An 18,763-nucleotide genomic window follows, 5' to 3' on the forward strand; every position below is an offset into this window, starting at 1 on the left:
CTATTTTCTCGGGTCCTTTCTCTCTCTCTCTCCTCCTTCTTGGACCCCTAAAATGCGAATGTTGTTGCATTTAATGTTGTCCCAGATGTCTCTTAGGCTGTCTTCATTTCTTTTCATTCTTTTTTCTTTATTCTGTTCCGCAGAAGTGAATTGCACCATTCTGTCCTCCAGGTCACTTATCCATTCTTCTGCCTCAGTTATTCTGCTATTGATTCCTTGTAGTGTATTTTTCATTTCAGTTTTTGTATTGTTCATCTCTGTTTGTTTGTTCTTTAATTCTTCTAGGTCTTTGTTAAACATTTCTTGCATGTTCTTGATCTTTCTCTCCATTCTTTTTCTGCGGTCCTGGATCATCCTCACTATCTTTATTCTGAATTCTTTTTTCTGGAAGATTGCCTATCTGCACTTCATTTAGTTTTTTTCCTGGTGTTTTATCTTGTTCCTACATCTGGTACATACCTCTGTGCGTTTTCATCTTGTCTGTCTGTCTGTGATTGTGGTTTTTGTTCCACAGGCTGCAGTATTGTAGTTCTTCTTGCTTCTGCTGTCTGCCCTCTGGTGGATGTGGCTATCTAAGAGGCTTGTTTCCTGATGGGAGGGGACTGGTGGTGGGTAGAGCTGGATGTTGCTCTGGTGGGCAGAGCTCAGTAAGACTTTAATCCGCTTGTCTTCTGTTGGTTGGGGCTGGGTTTCCTCCCTATTGGTTGTTTAGCCTGAGGCAACCCAACACTGGATCCTGTCCGGGCTCTTTGTTGGGGCTAATGGCAGACTCTGGGAGGCGTCACGCCAAGGAGTACTTCCCAGAACTTCTGCTGCCAGTGTCGTTGTCCTCATGGTGAGACACAGCTACCCCCCCACCTCTGCAGGAGACCCTCCAACACTAGCAGGTAGGTCTGGTTTAGTCTCCTACAGGGTCACTGCTCCTTTCCCTGTGTCCCAATATGCACACTACTTTGTGTGTGCCCTTCAAGAGCAGAGTCTCTGTTTCCCCCAGTCCTGTCGAAGTCCTGCAATCATATCCCGCTAGCCTTCAAAGTCTGATTCTCTGGGAATTCCCCCTCCCGTTGCCAGACCCCCAGGTTGGGAAGCCTGACGTGGGGCTCAGAACCTTCACTCCAGTGGGTGGACTTCTGTGGTATAAGTGTTCTCCAGTTTGTGAGTCACCCACCCAGCAGTTATGGGATTTGATTTTATTGTGATTGTGCCCCTCTTACCGTCTCACTGTGGCTTCTCCTTTGTCTTTGGATGTGGGGTTTCTTTTTTGGTCAGTTCCAATGTCTTCCTGTCGATGATTGTTCAGCAGTTAGTTGTGATTCCAGTGCTCTCGCAAGAGGGAGTGAGAGCACATCCTTCTACTCCACCATCTTCACGTTTAGTCAAGACATTTCTTTATAGTGGCCCTTTATAAAAGTAAATTTAAAGTCATTTTTCTTATTAGATTTTCACAAATATACAACTTATTAAAATATTTGTGAATTATGTGTTTTGAAATTATCACTAGTAAAGAAATCTAGAATATTTGTGAAAAGTAAAAACAAATATATATTCTAATGCATACAATGAGAACAAAATTTTTAAAGTGTCAACATGGAAGGGAAAAGCATCAAATGGGAAAGCTGGAATCAATTTTAATGTAATTATTATAGTAATGAGAGTATAAGTGGTCCAGACTTTTTTCCTTGATGGTAGAGAATCTCAGATTTGACTGTTTAAAACCAGTGTATTTCAACAGCATGGCATTTGCAAGCCAGAGATCTTGACAAAAACATTAAATACCAATGAAAGATATAGTGAACTGAATTCAATTGGACTAAAATTAAAGAAATAATAAAGTACAATAACAATAATCATTATGTAATAACAAATAGAAGTACTAATGTGGAATAATATAAAATAAAAATATAGAAGATGAAAATTTCTATAAGGAAACAAAGAATTTATACAGGTATATAATTGTATTTGGAGACTAAAAAAACTGAATCTGTGACTGGTCATGTAGATAAAATTTAAATGAGAAACTGCCATATAATAAGCACCAAAATAATCTTTATGTAATTAATTTGATATAAATAATTCAGTAAATAAGCAGAACCACTAGTTGTATGTTGTATTTTATGTGGTGTAATCAATACAAATTTCATGTATTCATGGAATATTTTCCCTAAATGCCAAATGTTACATACTAGGCCTCAAAGAAAAGTTCAATAAATGATTAGGAAATATTGAAGTAAAATATGAACCAGAAAAATTAAGAAACTCTCGTAAACACATGGGGAAAGATGATGGAGCTGATTAAAGGAATCCTATTCCTTACTTTAATATTTTCCAAGATCATTCCAGATGGCCAGCATTAATCAAAATATATTTTTGATAATAGTGTGAAGGCACTACTTTCCATCACTAATAATTAAAGAAACTAAACTGCAATGAAGATTTTTTGATGGAAATTTATATAAAATCTCTAATTTTTTAATGAAACACAATAAAAAGCAAAAACAAATTTGTGTCTTTAGAGCTCAGTTAAGTACACTTTTGCAGGTGGGAAGTGAAATTGTGATTTTTACAAAGAAAATCTTAGACAAAGCAGCGATGAGGAGGGATACTGCCATAGAATGAAAAGAAACATGTAGTTTTAATCAATTTCAGTGACTCTTTGTCTCCTAAACTACAAATGACTATGATTGTGAGGTCGATTATCAATAACAAGGGGAAATGTATTATTAAAAAGATCAGAAAAATCTAATTGGAAAAGGAATAGTTTCTAATATTAGGTGGGGATGAGAATTTTTCTGTTTTTTCCATAATCGTGGAATACAATTTTGACTTATTTTAGTCTATGCATTTAGACATAGCATAAGACAATTTAGAGCTTATGTTTTTTTTCTGACTTCCCTGAATTATTTGGTTGAATGGTTCATATTTAAATATAATATGTCTTGAGTAAAATTTGAAAAAGTGGTTGCCTAGTCTATGTGGAATTTGCAAAACTGGGATGGCCTTTTGAGCTTGGGTGGGGGAGAGGGGAGAGGTGAGAAGCAGACTGTTGTTTCAGTCAGGAGTTGAGAATCATAGCAAGATAGGTTTCTGTAGTTTCCTGCTGGGGTAGGTAAATTCACTCTTAACCTTCAATCATACCTGCCTTTGCATGTCATTTTAGTGGTTATCTGTGGTCAAAGTCAAATTTCTCCAACTTGCTTAGGTTGTCATCCTGCCCAGTCTTGGCTTTATTCTTTTTTTTTCTTTCAGTTTTATTGAGATGTAATTGACATACATCACTGTATAAGTTTAAGGTGTACAGCATAATTATTAGACTTAAATATATCATGAAATGATTACCACAGTACATGTAGTGAACATCCATCATCTCATATATATAAAAATTAAAGATGTAGAAGAACAAATTTTTTTCCTTGTGATGAGAACTCAAGATTTATTCTTAACAACTCTCATATGTAACATACAGGAGTGTTAATTATATTTATCATGTTGTACTTTACATCCCTAGTATACTTATCCTATAACCAGAAGTTTGTACCTTTTTACTGCCTTCATCCAATTCCTCCTCCCCCACTCACTGTCTTTGGTAACCATAAAGCTGATGTCTTTTTCTAGGCATTCGTTTGCTTGTTTTTGAAGTATAATTGACCTGCAACATACGTTAGTTCCTGTTACACAATCTAGTGATTTGATATTTCTATACATTTCAAAAAGAGCAATAAGTCTATTTAGCGATGTCTCCATGCAAAGATATTACATAATTATTGACTATATTCTCCACACTATACATTTTGTACCTGTGACACTTTTTTATTTCAACTAGAAGTTTGTACCTCTTAATCTCCCTCACCTATTTCTCTCCTCCCCCTACTTCCCTCTCCTCTGGCAGCCATCTGTTTGTCCTCTGTATTTATGACTTCGTTTCTGTTTTGTTATGTTTGTTCATTATTTTTGTTTTTTAGATTCCACATGTAAATGAAATCATACAGTATTTGTCTTTGCCTGACTGATTTCACTAAGCATAATATCCTCTAGATCCATCCATGTTGTCACAAATACAATATTTCATTCTTTTTTATGGCTGAGAATTATTTCATTGTATATATACACAACATCTTTATTCATCTATTAACGGGCACTTATGTTGCTTCCATATTTTGGCTATTGTAAATAATGCTGCAATGGACATCAGGGTGCACATATCTTTTCTAATTAGTGTTTTCATTTTCTTTGGATAAATACCCAGGAGTGAAATTACTGGATTGTATGGTAGTTTTACCTTCAGTTATTTGAGGAACTTCTGTATTGTTTTCCATACTGGCTGCACCAATTGACATTCCCACCAGTGGTACATGAGGGTTCCCTTTTCTCCACATCCTTCTCCAACACTTGTTATTTCTTGTCTTTCTGATAATAGCCATTCTGACTGGTGTAAGGAGATACCTTGTGGTTTTGATTTCCATTTCCCTGATGATTAGTGATGTTGAACATCTTTTCATGTGCCTGCTGGCCATCTGTCTTCTTTGGAAAAATGTCTCTTCAGTTCCTCTGTCTGTTTTTTAATTGGGTTGTTTGATGTTGAGTTTTATGAGTCCTTTGTATATTTTGGATATTAACCGTTATTGGATATATCATTGGCAAATGTCTTCTCTCATTCAGTGGGTGGCCTTCTTGTTTTGTTGATAGTTTCCTTCACACTACAAAAGCTTTTTAGTTTGATGTAGTTCCGTTTTTTTATTTTTGCTTTGTTTCCCTTGCCTGAGGAGACATATCCCCCCAAAAAATTATTAAGATGTCAAAGAGCATACTGCCTATGTTTTCTTCTAGAAGTTTTATAATTTCAAGTCTTATATTTAAGTCTTTAATTCATTTTGAATGCATTTTTGTATATGGTGTGAGAAAGTAGTCCATTTTGATTGTTTTGCATGTAGCTGTCCAGCTTTCCTGTCACTGTTTATTGAAGAGATTGCCTTTTCTCCATTGAATATTCTTGCCTTCTTTGTCATAGATTAATTGCCCAAGTAAAGGTGGATTCACCTCTGGGTTCTCTATTCTGTTCTATTGATTCATGTGTCTGTTTCTGTGCCAGTACCATACTTTTTGATGACTGTAGCTCTGTAGCACAGTTTGAAATCAGGGAGCGTGATACCTCCAGCTTTGTTCTTCTTAAGATTGGTTTGGCTATTTGGGGTCTTTTGTGTTTCCATACAAATTTTAAAATTATTTGTTTTAGTTCTGTGAACAATGCCATTGGTATTTAAGTAGGGATTGCGTTGAAGCTGTAGGTTACTTTGGGTAGTATGGTCATTTTAACGATATTAATTCTTCCAATCTATGAGCACAGTGTATCTTTCCGTTTGTGTCATCAGTTTCTTTCATCAGTGTCTTACAGTTTTAACTCTATTCTTCATCCTATACTTAGTGCTTTTCTCACCCACCCAATTCAGGCTTCTGCTGAGGGAAAGGCAACATGAGAAGACAAGCAAGACACCCGGATTAAAACTAGACTTTCATGTACTTTGAGAATTTTCTTGGGTAGCTGAGAGTTTACAAACTGTTTTTTCAGATCTGTGTATCTTGTGACTTGAAGAGTGTTAGTCATCAGTAACAAGGCCCCAGATGGAGCCAGAACACCAGCAGCTTCCTGCTCGTTGTTGTTCAGGGCAACTGTAGATGTATATACTCATGTTATTCTGAGCCTTATTCAAGTTAGTGTCCATATCTTTCCTGTTTTGGTAAATGGAAGTTAAAAAGGAATATGTGATAATAGTAAAACCAATTGAAGAAAACGTGTGAAAGTAATCAGAAAAATGAATGTTATCCAATTGTTCTATATTCATTAACCAATTATGATATTCATATCAGTTGTACTGTCAGACCAAATGTGTAATTTTTTCAGAGCTTACATAGTGAACTCAACTGATGATCACAAAATTAGATTGCATGCTTTTCAAATTAATACACCACCAATAATAAAAACTGGGGTCTGAATAAGTTGGCAATTATGCAGATACATAAGGAAGATTAGCACACAAAGGGCTAGTCTTGCTTTGCAATACTCATTTTTCTCTTGATAAAGGCTTGGGGGAGTCACTGCACCTATACTGCTCTACATATTGATGAAGCAGTTAGGAGGGGCTAGGCTATAGCTTTGTGACAAGGTAAAATTCCAGGCTAGAGAAATTACTTTATCAGATGTCAGCTTAATTAAAGGCTGCTGCTATACATTAGAAGCCTTGTTCTTTTTTTTCATAAATTTATTTATTTATTTTTGGCTGCGTTGGGTCTTCATTGCTGTGCGTGGGCTTCCTCTGGTTGCTGCGAGCAGGGGCTACTCTTCATTGCGATGTGCGGGCTGCTCATTGTGGTGGCTTCTCTTGTTGTGGAGCATGGGCTCTAGGTGCCCGGGCTTCATTAGTTGTGGCACGTGGGCTCAGTAGTTGTGGCTCACAGGCTCTAGAGCACAGGCTCAGTAGTTATGGCACACGGGCTTAGTTGCTCCGTGGCATGTGGGATCTTCCCGGACCAGGGCTCAAACCCATGTCCACTGCATTGGCAGGCGGATTCTTAGCCACTGCGCTACCAGGGAAGCCCAAGCCTTGCTCTTAATAATGCCACTCATGCCAAGCCCCCAGAAGAGGAGGAGAGGGCAGAAGAGGTGATCAGCTTGTCTCTCTTCAGTTACCTGGTGAACACTGGCCATAATCCTTCCTCTGCAGCTCCGGCTGTCTCCATGATGGCTGTTGGCTGTGAAAAGCATCGGTATGTGTCTGTCACTTTAGCTGATGGCCACTTTGATAATGCCAGTTTCAGTGCCAGAACCTAGATTTTTTTTTTTTTTTTTTTTTTTGCGGCACGCGGGCCTCTCACTGCTGTGGCCTCTCCCACTGCGGAGCACAGGCTCCGGATGCGCAGGCTCAGCGGCCATGGCTCACGGACCCAGCTGCTCCGCGGCACGCGGGATCTTCGCGGACCGGGGCACGAGCCCGTGTCCCCTGCATCGGCGAGCAGACTCTCAACCACTGCGCCACCAGGGAAGCCCCCAGAACCTAGATTTTGATACTCATAAAGTTGGGACCCAAAGTGGTGGGTCCTACAGTCCCTGGAACTATGCTGAGTATTTATCAGAACTGGGGAGAATGTTGATTTTCTGATTCAAGCTTATATTTTCTTACTGAAAGACTAGAGCCAAACCTAGAATGTCATGAATATAGCTCAGTTATATATGCCTCCAGCCCCCCTTACCACGTGGCTCAGATTCCAGTGTGGGGGTGGGCTAAGACTTGGTGCATCCATCTCTCTCATGAGGAGCAGCTCAGGTCGCAAAACTTACCTGACTGCCCACCTCGTTCCTCAGATATCTGTCATGCCTGGCCAACTCTGACTCCTAGCAAAAGACACAAGGTAGGCTTAAGCTGAGGCCTCTGTAACACAGTAACAGAAATATGCACAAGTACATTTTAAGTTTCACCTAAGTTGGTATTTTATAAATTTTGCAATGTAAAAATTATAAATTATAATTGACCCAGTGGTCTCACTTTCTGGAGTTCATTCCTTTGAGCAACTACTAGATGCAAATAAAGATGTCTATTAAGACTGAAGCCAGTGCTCCAGTTTCTCAGAATGTCTCCTCTTTATAGGTTATATTCAGTTTCCTTAAGTCAAAAATGCCTTGTAATGATATTTGTCTAAATCCCTAATATGAATATCCTCAGAGGATTCATATTTGAGATAAGTAGAATTCCTATTTCTATTAAAATGATTTCTCTTCATTGTTTCCTTCTATTTCAAGAGCAAGTCAATTTTGTAATTTTATTTCCAAATGCCTCTAGTGATCTGCTGACCATTGTCAAGCAATTACCATAATGATCAAAGTGTAGGCCATTATCTGAGACGGAGTGATAGCTCTGCTGACTTCTAAAGTGAGCATACATGCGTTTAAGGACAGCAAATGTTCTCCACATTATAATCTTGACTACGTATCTTTTAACAGTAGGCAATAAATATGGGGGTAGAAATCACTTACTGAAGTGGAGTTAGAAAGATATAGTTCTACTGATGATAAAAATTATCATCTCTGGGCTTCCCTGGTGGCACAGTGGTTGAGAGTCCGCCTGCCGATGCAGGGGACACGGGTTCGTGCCCTGGTCTGGGAAGATCCCACATGCCGCGGAGCGGCTAGGCCCGTGAGCCATGGCCCCTGAGCCTGCGCGTCCGGAGCCTGTGGTCCACAACGGGAGAGGCCACAACAGTGAGAGGCCCGTGTACCGCAAAAAAAAAAAAAAAAGAAAAAAAAGAAAAATCATCATCTTTTGAGTGAATAGAGGACTGTAGTAAGAACATAAAATATTTTTAAGATTAGTGGAAATTTAGGGATTTAAAGGAAATGGAGAATGGCACTTTAAACCTAATAAACAGTTTACATCTTCCCCACAGTTTGATGACTAGCCAAGGCAAGTTGAAAAATAGCAAGAACTCTTTCTTGCCTTGAAGTTATTAATCAGCAGAATTCTTCCATGTTGAATAAGGTTTTGGAAATAATAACATATCTGTAGAGCAGCTAAGTTGTGTTTCTGGAGCATTCCCTTGCAGAAGAGCTCTACCAGGTAAGGTGAAGGTCTTTGAATCTCTTCAGCCTTGTGATTACTCACTTTGGCCATGATGCCAGATTCTTGGGAACTGCCTCTTGTTCTCTACCAGGTTTTTTTGGAGTATCATAGAGATAGTCATGAGTCCTAGATTATAAAGCAGACCCCAAGTAAGGCAGTCTAAAATGAAGTATTCCAGATCCTGTAACTTTTCTTGAAATGCCGTGCCCTGACTTTTGTTCTTCTTTCCCTCCTCCCAGGCTCCCTAGACCGTTATTTACCCTGCTCTTCTCCAGCTAACTTAGCAGAAACTGCCTATTTGGTCGTGCAGATGCATTTTCTTTCTCTTGAAAATTTCTCTGCTCAGGAGTATACTAGAAAGACCACCTCTACTTTACAAAATTCACACTTTTCCAATTAGAGCCGATACGAAAGTTGACAAATTTTGGTGAATTAATGAATCTACAGGAAAATATAATTAGACCTTAATATGCAGCCATACTAGGGCATACCATTTTTGTTTCAGATAAAGATTTTTTAAAAACCCCTCAAAATAGGGTTGGGAATTTAAGGCAGTAAAGCGGGCATGGGAATTATATTTGTTTTAGTGGAGCTCTCAAATCAGCTAATCAGGGAGACTTTGCTTAGAGTAGCTTCTACTTTAAACTTATCTGCAGCTCCATGAGTTGGATGTCAATCTGTTAGTGCTGTTGAAAAGCACTCATTCTGTAACTGTCTGAGTTAGAGAAAGTAGTAGATGCTCCTGGGCACATCTGACCTCACGATGCTTCATACCAAGTCCTTTTCAGATTTTAACTTCATTTCTATTTATTTTATACTTAATTTAGGAGAAGACTTTCCTTCTCAGCAGTCACATCCCCATATTATGTAGAAGGTCTGCTGTCCTCTATCAGATCCAAGAGCTCCCAGTCAGAGCAACAGAGCATTTTTAGCCTTCAGTGGTTCACTCAGGCAGTTGAGATGAGATCATGCCCTTATAACTCAAGTTCAAAGTTCAAACCCAAGGTTAATGCAGAGGGAGAGGCATCAGTGATCATCAGTTGCCTCTTCTACCAACTGCAGCCACAAGATGGCAATGTGACAATTTAAATAAAATCAAAAGTTATTGAGCTTTGTTTTATTTAGGTCAGAGAATTTTAAAGACTGTAGAATCCACTTTAAGCAACTACTTAAGTTGGACCAGGAATTATATCCCACAATGTATTAATGTTTGTGCTGTGGTTCAGGAGATGGGTGAACCCCAGTCACAGTGATGTCAGCTGGGACAATATATAACCACACGTCCATAACCACACGTCTTGCCTTTTCCTTTTCTCCTCTAATGTACTCAAGTATAGTGGTTGGTGCAAGTCCATGGATTCGGCCTTTACAGAGTAATGAGAAGGTTTCAGATGACATTGACTGGCACAGGAGGACAAGAGAAGACACTTTGCTTTGATTTTATTTTTCTTCTTGTGAGATGAACAGAGTAAATTCCATCAAAAAGTTAGCTTTTGTAGGACAATAAATCCTATTCTTTTATAGCCAAGTCATTTAACAATTCCTCCAAATCTCATTGTTTTTCTCAGTGAGAGAGTATATGGTGAACTTTTACTTTACGAAAAATTTATTATTTAGGTACTTGATTCATTATAGAGAACTGTTTCATGTATTTTGGGACTATGTAGTTTGAAGTATGCAGGTAACATGTTTGTTTATTTATTTATTTATTTTTTGCGGTACGCGGGCCTCTCACTGTTGTGGCCTCTCCCATTGCGGAGCACAGGCTCCAGACGCGCAGGCCCAGCGGCCATGGCTCACGGGCCCAGCCGCTCGGCGGGATGTGGGATCCTCCCGGACCGGGGCACGAACCCGCATCCCCTGCATTGGCAGGCGGACTCTCAACCACTGTGCCACCAGGGAAGCCCCCATGTTTATTTTTAAAATAAGTCTAGGCCATGTTTCTTTCCTTAGGACTTAGAATTTTAAAATATATAGTAACTACCTAATAGAAAGTTTGTGGATGTTAAAGAAATAATACAGGGCTTCCCTGGTGGCGCAGTGGTTGAGAGTCTGCCTGCCAGTGCAGGGGACGCGGGTTCGTGACCCGGTCTGGGAAGATCCCACATGCTGCGGAGCGGCTGGGCCCGTGAGCCATGGCCGCTGGGCCTGCGCGTCCGGAGCCTGTGCTCCGCAACGGGAGAGGCCACAACAGTGAGAGGCCCGCGTACCGCAAAAAAAAAGAAATAATACATGTAAAATAGTATAGTCTTTGGCACATAGATATACAACGAATGTTAGTTATTGTGATATGATTATTATTTCTTGTTGTAGTGTTCATAGTTGGTGTTACCTGGGCGATTATTCATGGGAACCTGTTAGCTTAACTCTGTCACAAAGCCACAGATAAAATTTTTTACCCAATTATCTGTTTTGGAAATGCAAAGAGAATAATATTAGTAGGTAATTCATGTTGGCTAAAACTTTGAAATGTATGCTTTATATGCATAATTTCTCCCTCCTCCTTCATTCTCCCTTTTACATGCCCAGATCACTTCTTCATAAATGGGAATGAAGCTCAGCTGTTTGCCCTACTCTCAGTAGTTACTGAATAAAATGTTTCCACTTGGACCACTGCTCAGCAGTGTTTATCTCTGACAGAACTGTAGAGTGGAAGCAATGGTGATCTCAGTTACTGTCACTCATAATGACCTGAGTGGGGCTGGATGCTTCTTGCCTCTGCAACTCTAGACTCTGACAGTTAGATGTCTTGGTCCACAAAGTGAGCACACTTTTGCCAGGATCCACAGTCTACATCAGCCAACTGGGCACTTTGAATTCCTTGCGTCCAGAGACTAACAGGCAAGGAGTAGAGATACCATCTTGGCAGGAGTCATTGATCCTGATCATCAGGAGGACTAAGACTTCTGATACACAGTTGGGGCGGGACGATACTTAAGGAACCAAGGTGGACTATTTAGGTACCCATTGATGCTCCTTCTTATGGATTGAATTGTGTCCTCCCCCCTCCAAATTTGTAGGTGGAAGCCCTAACCCCCAATGTGACTACATTTGGAGATAGGGCACTTAAAGAAGTAATTAAGATAAAATGAAGAACCCTACTTCAATAAGACTGGTATATTTATAAGAAGAGGAAGAGATAGCAGAGCTCTCTCTTCATGTGTAAAGAGGAAAGGCCATGCGAGGGCATGGTAGGTGAAGGTGGAAGGTGACCACCTGCAAAGCCAGGAAAAGAGGCCTCATCATAAATCAACCCTGTTGGACATGATCTTGGACTTCTAGCTTCCAGAAGCGTGAGAAGATAAGTTTCTGTTGTTTAGACCACTTAGTCTGTGGTCTTCTATTATGGCAGCCCAAACAGACTAATACCTTCCTGTTGCCCACTTTTTACTGTAAATGGAAAGTTATAGCAACTCCAGCCTGAAAACAGCATACTGGGGACCTAGTCCCCTCTGGGATGAGAGTTTGGGTCCTGTCAACCAATAAGCTGCTGAGACCAGCAGAGATGGTAGTTGAGAGTTGGGGGAATCTAGCATGGGCAGTGGAGGAAGGTGAAAGTCAGTGTCAGTTGTGGATTGGATAGCTGTTTGTCTTTGCTACCTTTCTTCCTCATTCCTCTCAAGAAGTGAGACTTACTAGGTTCCTGAAGATGCCTGTTCCCTGAGCATATATGCAGATATGACTGTCAGTGGTATGAAGAGAGTCTGTATGGGCAGGAATACATGCCACGAGATCTCTCTTCAGGGAAGGGCTTGTTACCCAGGTGTTGCAGCAAATAGTCCTTGCCTGTTGAATGACTGCCTCACCTCGAGGCACATCCTTCCAGGCTGATTTCACATCCAGTGACAAATGGAGGCACAGGTATGAAGGCTCATCTGTTCTGTTCCAAAGCAGGACAGCTCTGAAGGGCCACTTTAGCTCCAGATGACTCCTGAGGTCTGGGGAGGCTGCCTGACTTCACAGCAAGATGGCCTCTTCTTCTGCTCAGTTTTCACTCCACCCCTGCCCTTCCACCACTGTTGATTTTAACGATGCTCCCTTATCAGCATCTCTTTCTGTGAACTCTGTCTCAGAGTCTGCTTTCAGGAAAACAGAACCTGTAGCTTTCACTAACAATTGGGGTAATCTTATTAAAATGGGGACTGTTTAAAGCTTCTGGTTTTCATTTGGGGTCCTAATCACCTTTCTTGGCAAAATACAGAGTCACACTCAACATTCTGTTGCCTAAACAATTGCCTTTTGACTCTGTTGGTGGGAGTTGGTTTACAATCATGAGAGTCCTAAAGGTAACCAGTAGAAGAGGAACAGGTGCATGAAAGGCTGTCGCTGTTTTATTGTAGCTCACTGTCAGGGCCTCATCACTTTGATGCCTCCTTTGATGCATCTAGAAGACGGTAAATGTTGAAGGCAGATGGAAAAAGGATAGTATAATAGAGCTGAGAAACATTGAATTTTCCTTCCATGGGTGATTATAACTAGGTATAATCTCATAATCTTTGTGCTAAAATTGTGTCAAACTGACGGTCATTGTAATTGATATTAAAGGGGACCAAAAGAAATGGGACAGGCTGCGTGTGATGGGCTTATTTTGAGATTAGACATCCATCCTGGGTAGACAGCCTATAATTCTGTAATTATGTTCTGCAAGCTATGGGAAATGGCAGCAACAACAAAAAAGTGCTGTGTCCAGTTTGCACATCATGAATGGAACAACACAGAATAAATAGATCCTACTCTATTGATTGATTGCTTTTCTGAACAGTTCCTGTAACACAATATTTCTTTGTCGTGTCAAATCTCTTTATGCCATTGAACTTCCCATTGGATTAGCCATGTTCCTCCCCTGAAATAGGGATAAAGGGAAAAGAAAATAGTCGGTAGAAGATATTTCAGTAGAAGAAAATTCCTTTAAAAGTTAAACTATTTTATATTCAAACAAACCATTAAATAATAAATTTAAATATCCAATGGAGTTTTTACTTTTAGTTTTTGTATAATAACTTAGATCTGGATTAATGGAATTTTGTGATCCAAGACACATTTTAAAGTTACTCTCTTTGACTCCTTCATCATACTTATTTCTATGGCCTACATTTTAAAGTCCCTACATCCATCATTAACCTCTCTTATTCACTAATGCATGTACTGTAAAACATTTCTTAAGTTTAAAAAAATGACTAAATCGAACTTCAGTAGATATTTGCTGTTTCACATAGTGGCTTTGTGCTTTTACCTCAGCATCTCTAGTTTTTATTCTGTTGGTAATGGCTTTTAATTGCCTTTTAGAGAAGTATGCCTCCCCCATTGTCAGAATCTTAGTGTATATCCAGATGCTCCGCACACAGTTAATGGACAGAGAAGAGAAAACAGTTGGAGTTCTTGACTCCAGTGGTGATGGCCAGCATGAGACGGGTCAGCAGCAACAGCACCCTTGACCTTAGGTGCATCCCCGCCTTCACCCTTTTACCCAGTTGGGGTCTTTGGTTATTCTCGCTGATGGTCTGAGGAACCTGATAATTTTCTAATAAATCTCTTTTTCAATCATGTTAGCCAACCACTTTTGTTGAAGCAATAAAAACAAAATCTCTAGTTCAGAACTTTCAAAGTACCTAAAAAATGTCAAGTTTCAGTTTTGTATAGGGATTATAAAATAGGGAACTAATGCATCTAAAGTGTTGTAAAGACAAGGAGTTTTCAACTTTATTATTGAATACCTATCTTACTCATTTTCCTCCATGATCACTAATCTTTTAGAATATTGTCTCTTCATATGCTTTCATAATGTATTTGACCCAAGAACATGTTTCCGCTTATTGAAAGTTCTTTATTTTGGAGAGGATATGGCAGAATATTGTCAGAGTGAAGAGTCTTTAGGATATTTGAGTTATCAGGATTGGGGAAGAGAATTTGAATCAAGCAGCAATTATGTCCATATTGATCATATTGATTGATTCATTCATTCCTCCGTTAGACAGGTATTGTGTACTTTATGCCAGACAAATAATGGAGATAATGAAATAAACAGTCAATTGCAGTGCCCTGAGCAGTGAAAGCATGGGGTGCTGTGGAGCTCAGGAGGATCCTGAAAGGGCCATCGAATTCTCAAACTATGTGATGCTTGTTTTGGGTCTGGAATAATGTGGAGGAAGTATTCTGGCAAAGAATGAGGGAAGGGAAAAAGAACCAATAGCCTGTGGGCAAGATCCAAGAAGGAAAGCATGGTGCATTTGGAAAAAGGAAGTGGTTCCCTGTGAGCAGGGTTTGAGGGTTGACATTAAGGATTTGATGAGTCGAAAAAGGATGGTAGGAGCTAGAGATGGAAAACTTTGTGTGCCACGTTCGAGCTTGGCCTTGATCTACAGACTGTGAGGAGCTTGGGAGCTACAGAGTTAAGATAGGCATTTTTAGAGAATCAACCTGACTGCTGTACAGAGAATGAATTGTATGAGATCTAAAATCAAAAGAGAGAGAACAGTTAAAGCTATTTAGAGTCTAGATGAGATAGTGGAGGGGAGACCTAAGACAGAGACTCAGTACGGTTAGTCTAAATGCCCCTTCCATGTAACCACAAAAGCAGAAGGCCTTTCCATTGTTAATTTTAAATATAAGTCCCATAAGCAGATTTCTTTCCTCCCTCCTTCCTTTCGTTCATTCAGGAGTTAAATGTTTATGTGCTCTTGTAATGCATTATTCAAGCTACATAGTTATGGTGGGGAATGTAGCAGGTATATTGTCTACCCTTATTTCTGCCAGCAAGGGTTCTAGCAGGAAACGGTGATATACTCCAAATTGCATAATTCAAGAATGGGTTATTAAAGGGAATATTTTTTAAAGTGGTAGAAGGTGGTAGCCTGGGGCCAGTAACAGCTGTTAGAACCCTTGACCTGAAGAAACAAGGGAAGGGAGCGGCTTTTCATAATCTGGAATACGACAGCCTTGTGGAGAGGACCCACCTTGGGAGAAGCTGTGATCTTCAGTTGGGGTGGAAGGTACTGCCAATCCAAGGTGACTTTCAAAGAGGCAGCTGGAGAACAGATATCCTGCCTATCCTTCCCTCCAGTATCCTGCTGGGTTTTCAGCTGGCCCAACCAAAAAGAAGGGCAAAAGGCATGGGGGTCTATGATGTTTTCTATTTGGGTCCTTCTCATGGAGCAAAAAGGCAGTACAGAATTTTGGAGAATTAAGTGGGACGAGCAAACAAAAGTTATAGAGAATGCCAGGAAACTCCCATGCTTTCCTCTATCTGTGTGTGCACGTGTTTACCTTTTCAAGGCTGTCTGTGATGTTTCTTTCAACTTGGTCTCACCTTGCTCCGGCAAGGAGAATCCAAAAATAAAAGATTGTATTGTGTGCTTCAGGGAGTGTGAATTGAGCAGGGATGGATTTCAAGACTGCAGCCCACGTGTAATAGTCCATTCTGGACAATGTGAAAGGCCAGTGTTCTCACAGGACCTCCTAGGAACTCCACCTGTGCTGCACAGAAAGCCCACATACCTGCCATACAGAGGGTTGTTGGAGGTCATCGAGTGTGAGTCAGGAAGAGAGAAATGCAAATGTAAAATTTTACCCACTTTCTCTGAACTTCTCATGGGCTCTAGAAAAGCCAGAAGATAGCAGGGCTGAAGAAGTCAAGTGGAAAGTGAAAGAACAGATGTTCCCTTCCCTCTGTAGATCCATGGTTCAGGCTTGTATTGGAGGAGGGAAAGCTCTGGATTGAAATGGAGATGACAGTTTTGACTTAGAATGAAGTTTTTCAGTACCTGAAGGTGAATCTTGCTTGCTGAACGTGGATTTTGATCCCTTAAAATGACTCCAAAGTCATGTGATGTGCATAAAATGGGAGCAGAGATTGAGCAGAGTGTGTTTAAAGACAGTGTTTGTAGAAAAATAAAGCTACTCCCTGGTCTCTGTAAACCAGTTATAATAGTAGCATAGGATCTTCTGTGTGTTGAATTTGAAGTCCCAGTAGCGTAATTAGTCAATGCTACACTTTCTGAATAACTTTATTTCTGTAACGATATGGTGGAAAGGTTGAAATCATTTGGATTGAGCAAAATATATATCGTATTCATTGTTCAACCAGAGTAAACTGAGTCACTGAGTCTTGGTCTCCACAACTGCTACGTTTGCTTTCTGGTGCTTAGCTCTTTAACTTCTAGGGAAGTTTTCACTAAGACTGACTCAGCAATAATACAGGCAACACTTCATTCCAGTTTTAAACATCAGCATCTATTGAATTAGACATGCGAAAGAGGCAGACGTTGAGAATCTATGGAGTTGGGAGGAAAAAAAACAAAAGGAAAGCTTCATTCTGAAAAAGGAAGGACAACTGAAGAAGCCAGCAGTGGAAAGGAGTGTGGGTGCATCTGACAAAGAAAGGTTAACTCAGTGGTTAATGATGAATTTATTGATAGACTGTAAAGAGGGTTTGAAATGTGGGAGAGTTTAGAAAAGATAATAGAGTTAGACAAAAAGACGAGTTTTTCATCATGGGGAAGTTTTTAATCGAGAGAGAGAGAGAGAGAGAGAGAGATGGGTGGGTGGACTGAGGGGGGAGAGAGAGACAAACAGGATCAATAGGAACCAAAGTGGAAAAACAAACAAGAAAGGGCAAATCTCATAAATTCTGTATATGTAACTTAAGAGGGTAAAAAATGAAGTTCCATTTTTTTTTTTTTTGTGAGTTTGAATTTTCTGCATGCGTCTACATCATCCTGGATAAATTGCTGCATGATCCTAATTAGTGAAAATACTTTCTGTGCTGTTTATGTCATTTTAAGTTTCAAGTTCTTGGTGATTAGGCAGGATGCTTATTTTTCTCTCATGATGTTACCAAACAAGGGTTCCTGTGCCCACAGCACAGAAAGCCAAACTCTGCCAGCAGGTGTTTGCAGCAAAGTAAGGATTTGTTTGCAGGGGTCAAGCAAGGGAATAAAGTTTTGAATAGAGAGATTAATCATAAACTCGGTAAGGAGATTCGGTTTTAGGGAGCTTGGTCTCAATGATTCAAACTGAGGAATTCCTCCAAAATATGGAGGTGTTCATAGTAAAGAGTTGTAAGCTCCTAGAATAGATCTGATGAAAACCTTATTTTAAGCCAGAGGAATGTATTACACCAGGCTATCACTGTAAGCAGGGCTTGAATCCCAGTCACCACAGTGATGAATGATTCCAGGCACCGTTAGTGTGCCTTTTCCCATTGCATCCTCCACACAGGAAACCTCACACTACTCTTGATCTTTTCCGTTCCCCCTGTTCTGATGGTTCAGTCTTTCTCAGCAGGTTTTCCAATTGGCAGGTTAGTAGTTTACAGTTATCCTGTTCCTGGCCTGCTGTCCACAGACCATGTTATGTTGATGGTATCATTGGCTGCATTTTCGGTGTGATGATGCCATAATTTTGATGGTTCCTTTTGATTTCCTATGGGGATTTTGACGTTTTTTTAAAAAATTTGTTTTTGGAGGGAGACATTATTTATTTCAATAGCTGGCTTGGGCAAAGCCATAAAACGTATGCTTTTTGGTATGCAAAATACCAAAAGCACTCTGAGCTATTTGAAGAGAAAAATTCATAGGGTATTGGTATGTGTTCATTTAGAGTATGAAGAGAGCAGGGATGTGATTCCCAGACTATACTTTTCTCAGATTATGCTTGCAAAACGTTAATCTTTAATAACACAGGGTAAAGGACAGGTAATCAGCAATTTCTTCCAACAGTAATTTACATTTGATATATATTCCTGTCCTCTTTACAAGCTTCATGTGGTCCCATAATTTTATATCTCATGCTTACTGCCATCTAATATAAAATGCCAGTATATAAATCAACTGTGAAATTGGCCTAAATTGTGTAATAAATTGTGTCATACTTTAGTGTTTTAGAAAATATTCATTAACCTCTTTGTAACTTTACTAATTAGAATAAAATGGAAACTTTCCTCTCTTCACTTTCAAACATATATGTACACAAATGCATACATAGTACGTTTGGTTCATTATTTGAGGAATTTACTATTACTGAGTTTTTAATACAAAACAGTTAAAAAGATTATCCAGAGTTCTGCTTCTGCCTGGTATATAGAAAGTTGGAAAAAGTGTGTCGCTCCCAAGCTAAGTACACTAAAAAATTATAACATTTTTTGTACCCACCAGAGAGCT

The sequence above is a fragment of the Leucopleurus acutus genome (genome assembly GCF_964270905.1).
Source record: "Leucopleurus acutus genome assembly, chromosome: 3".
NCBI classification, from domain to species: Eukaryota; Metazoa; Chordata; class Mammalia; order Artiodactyla; family Delphinidae; genus Leucopleurus; species Leucopleurus acutus.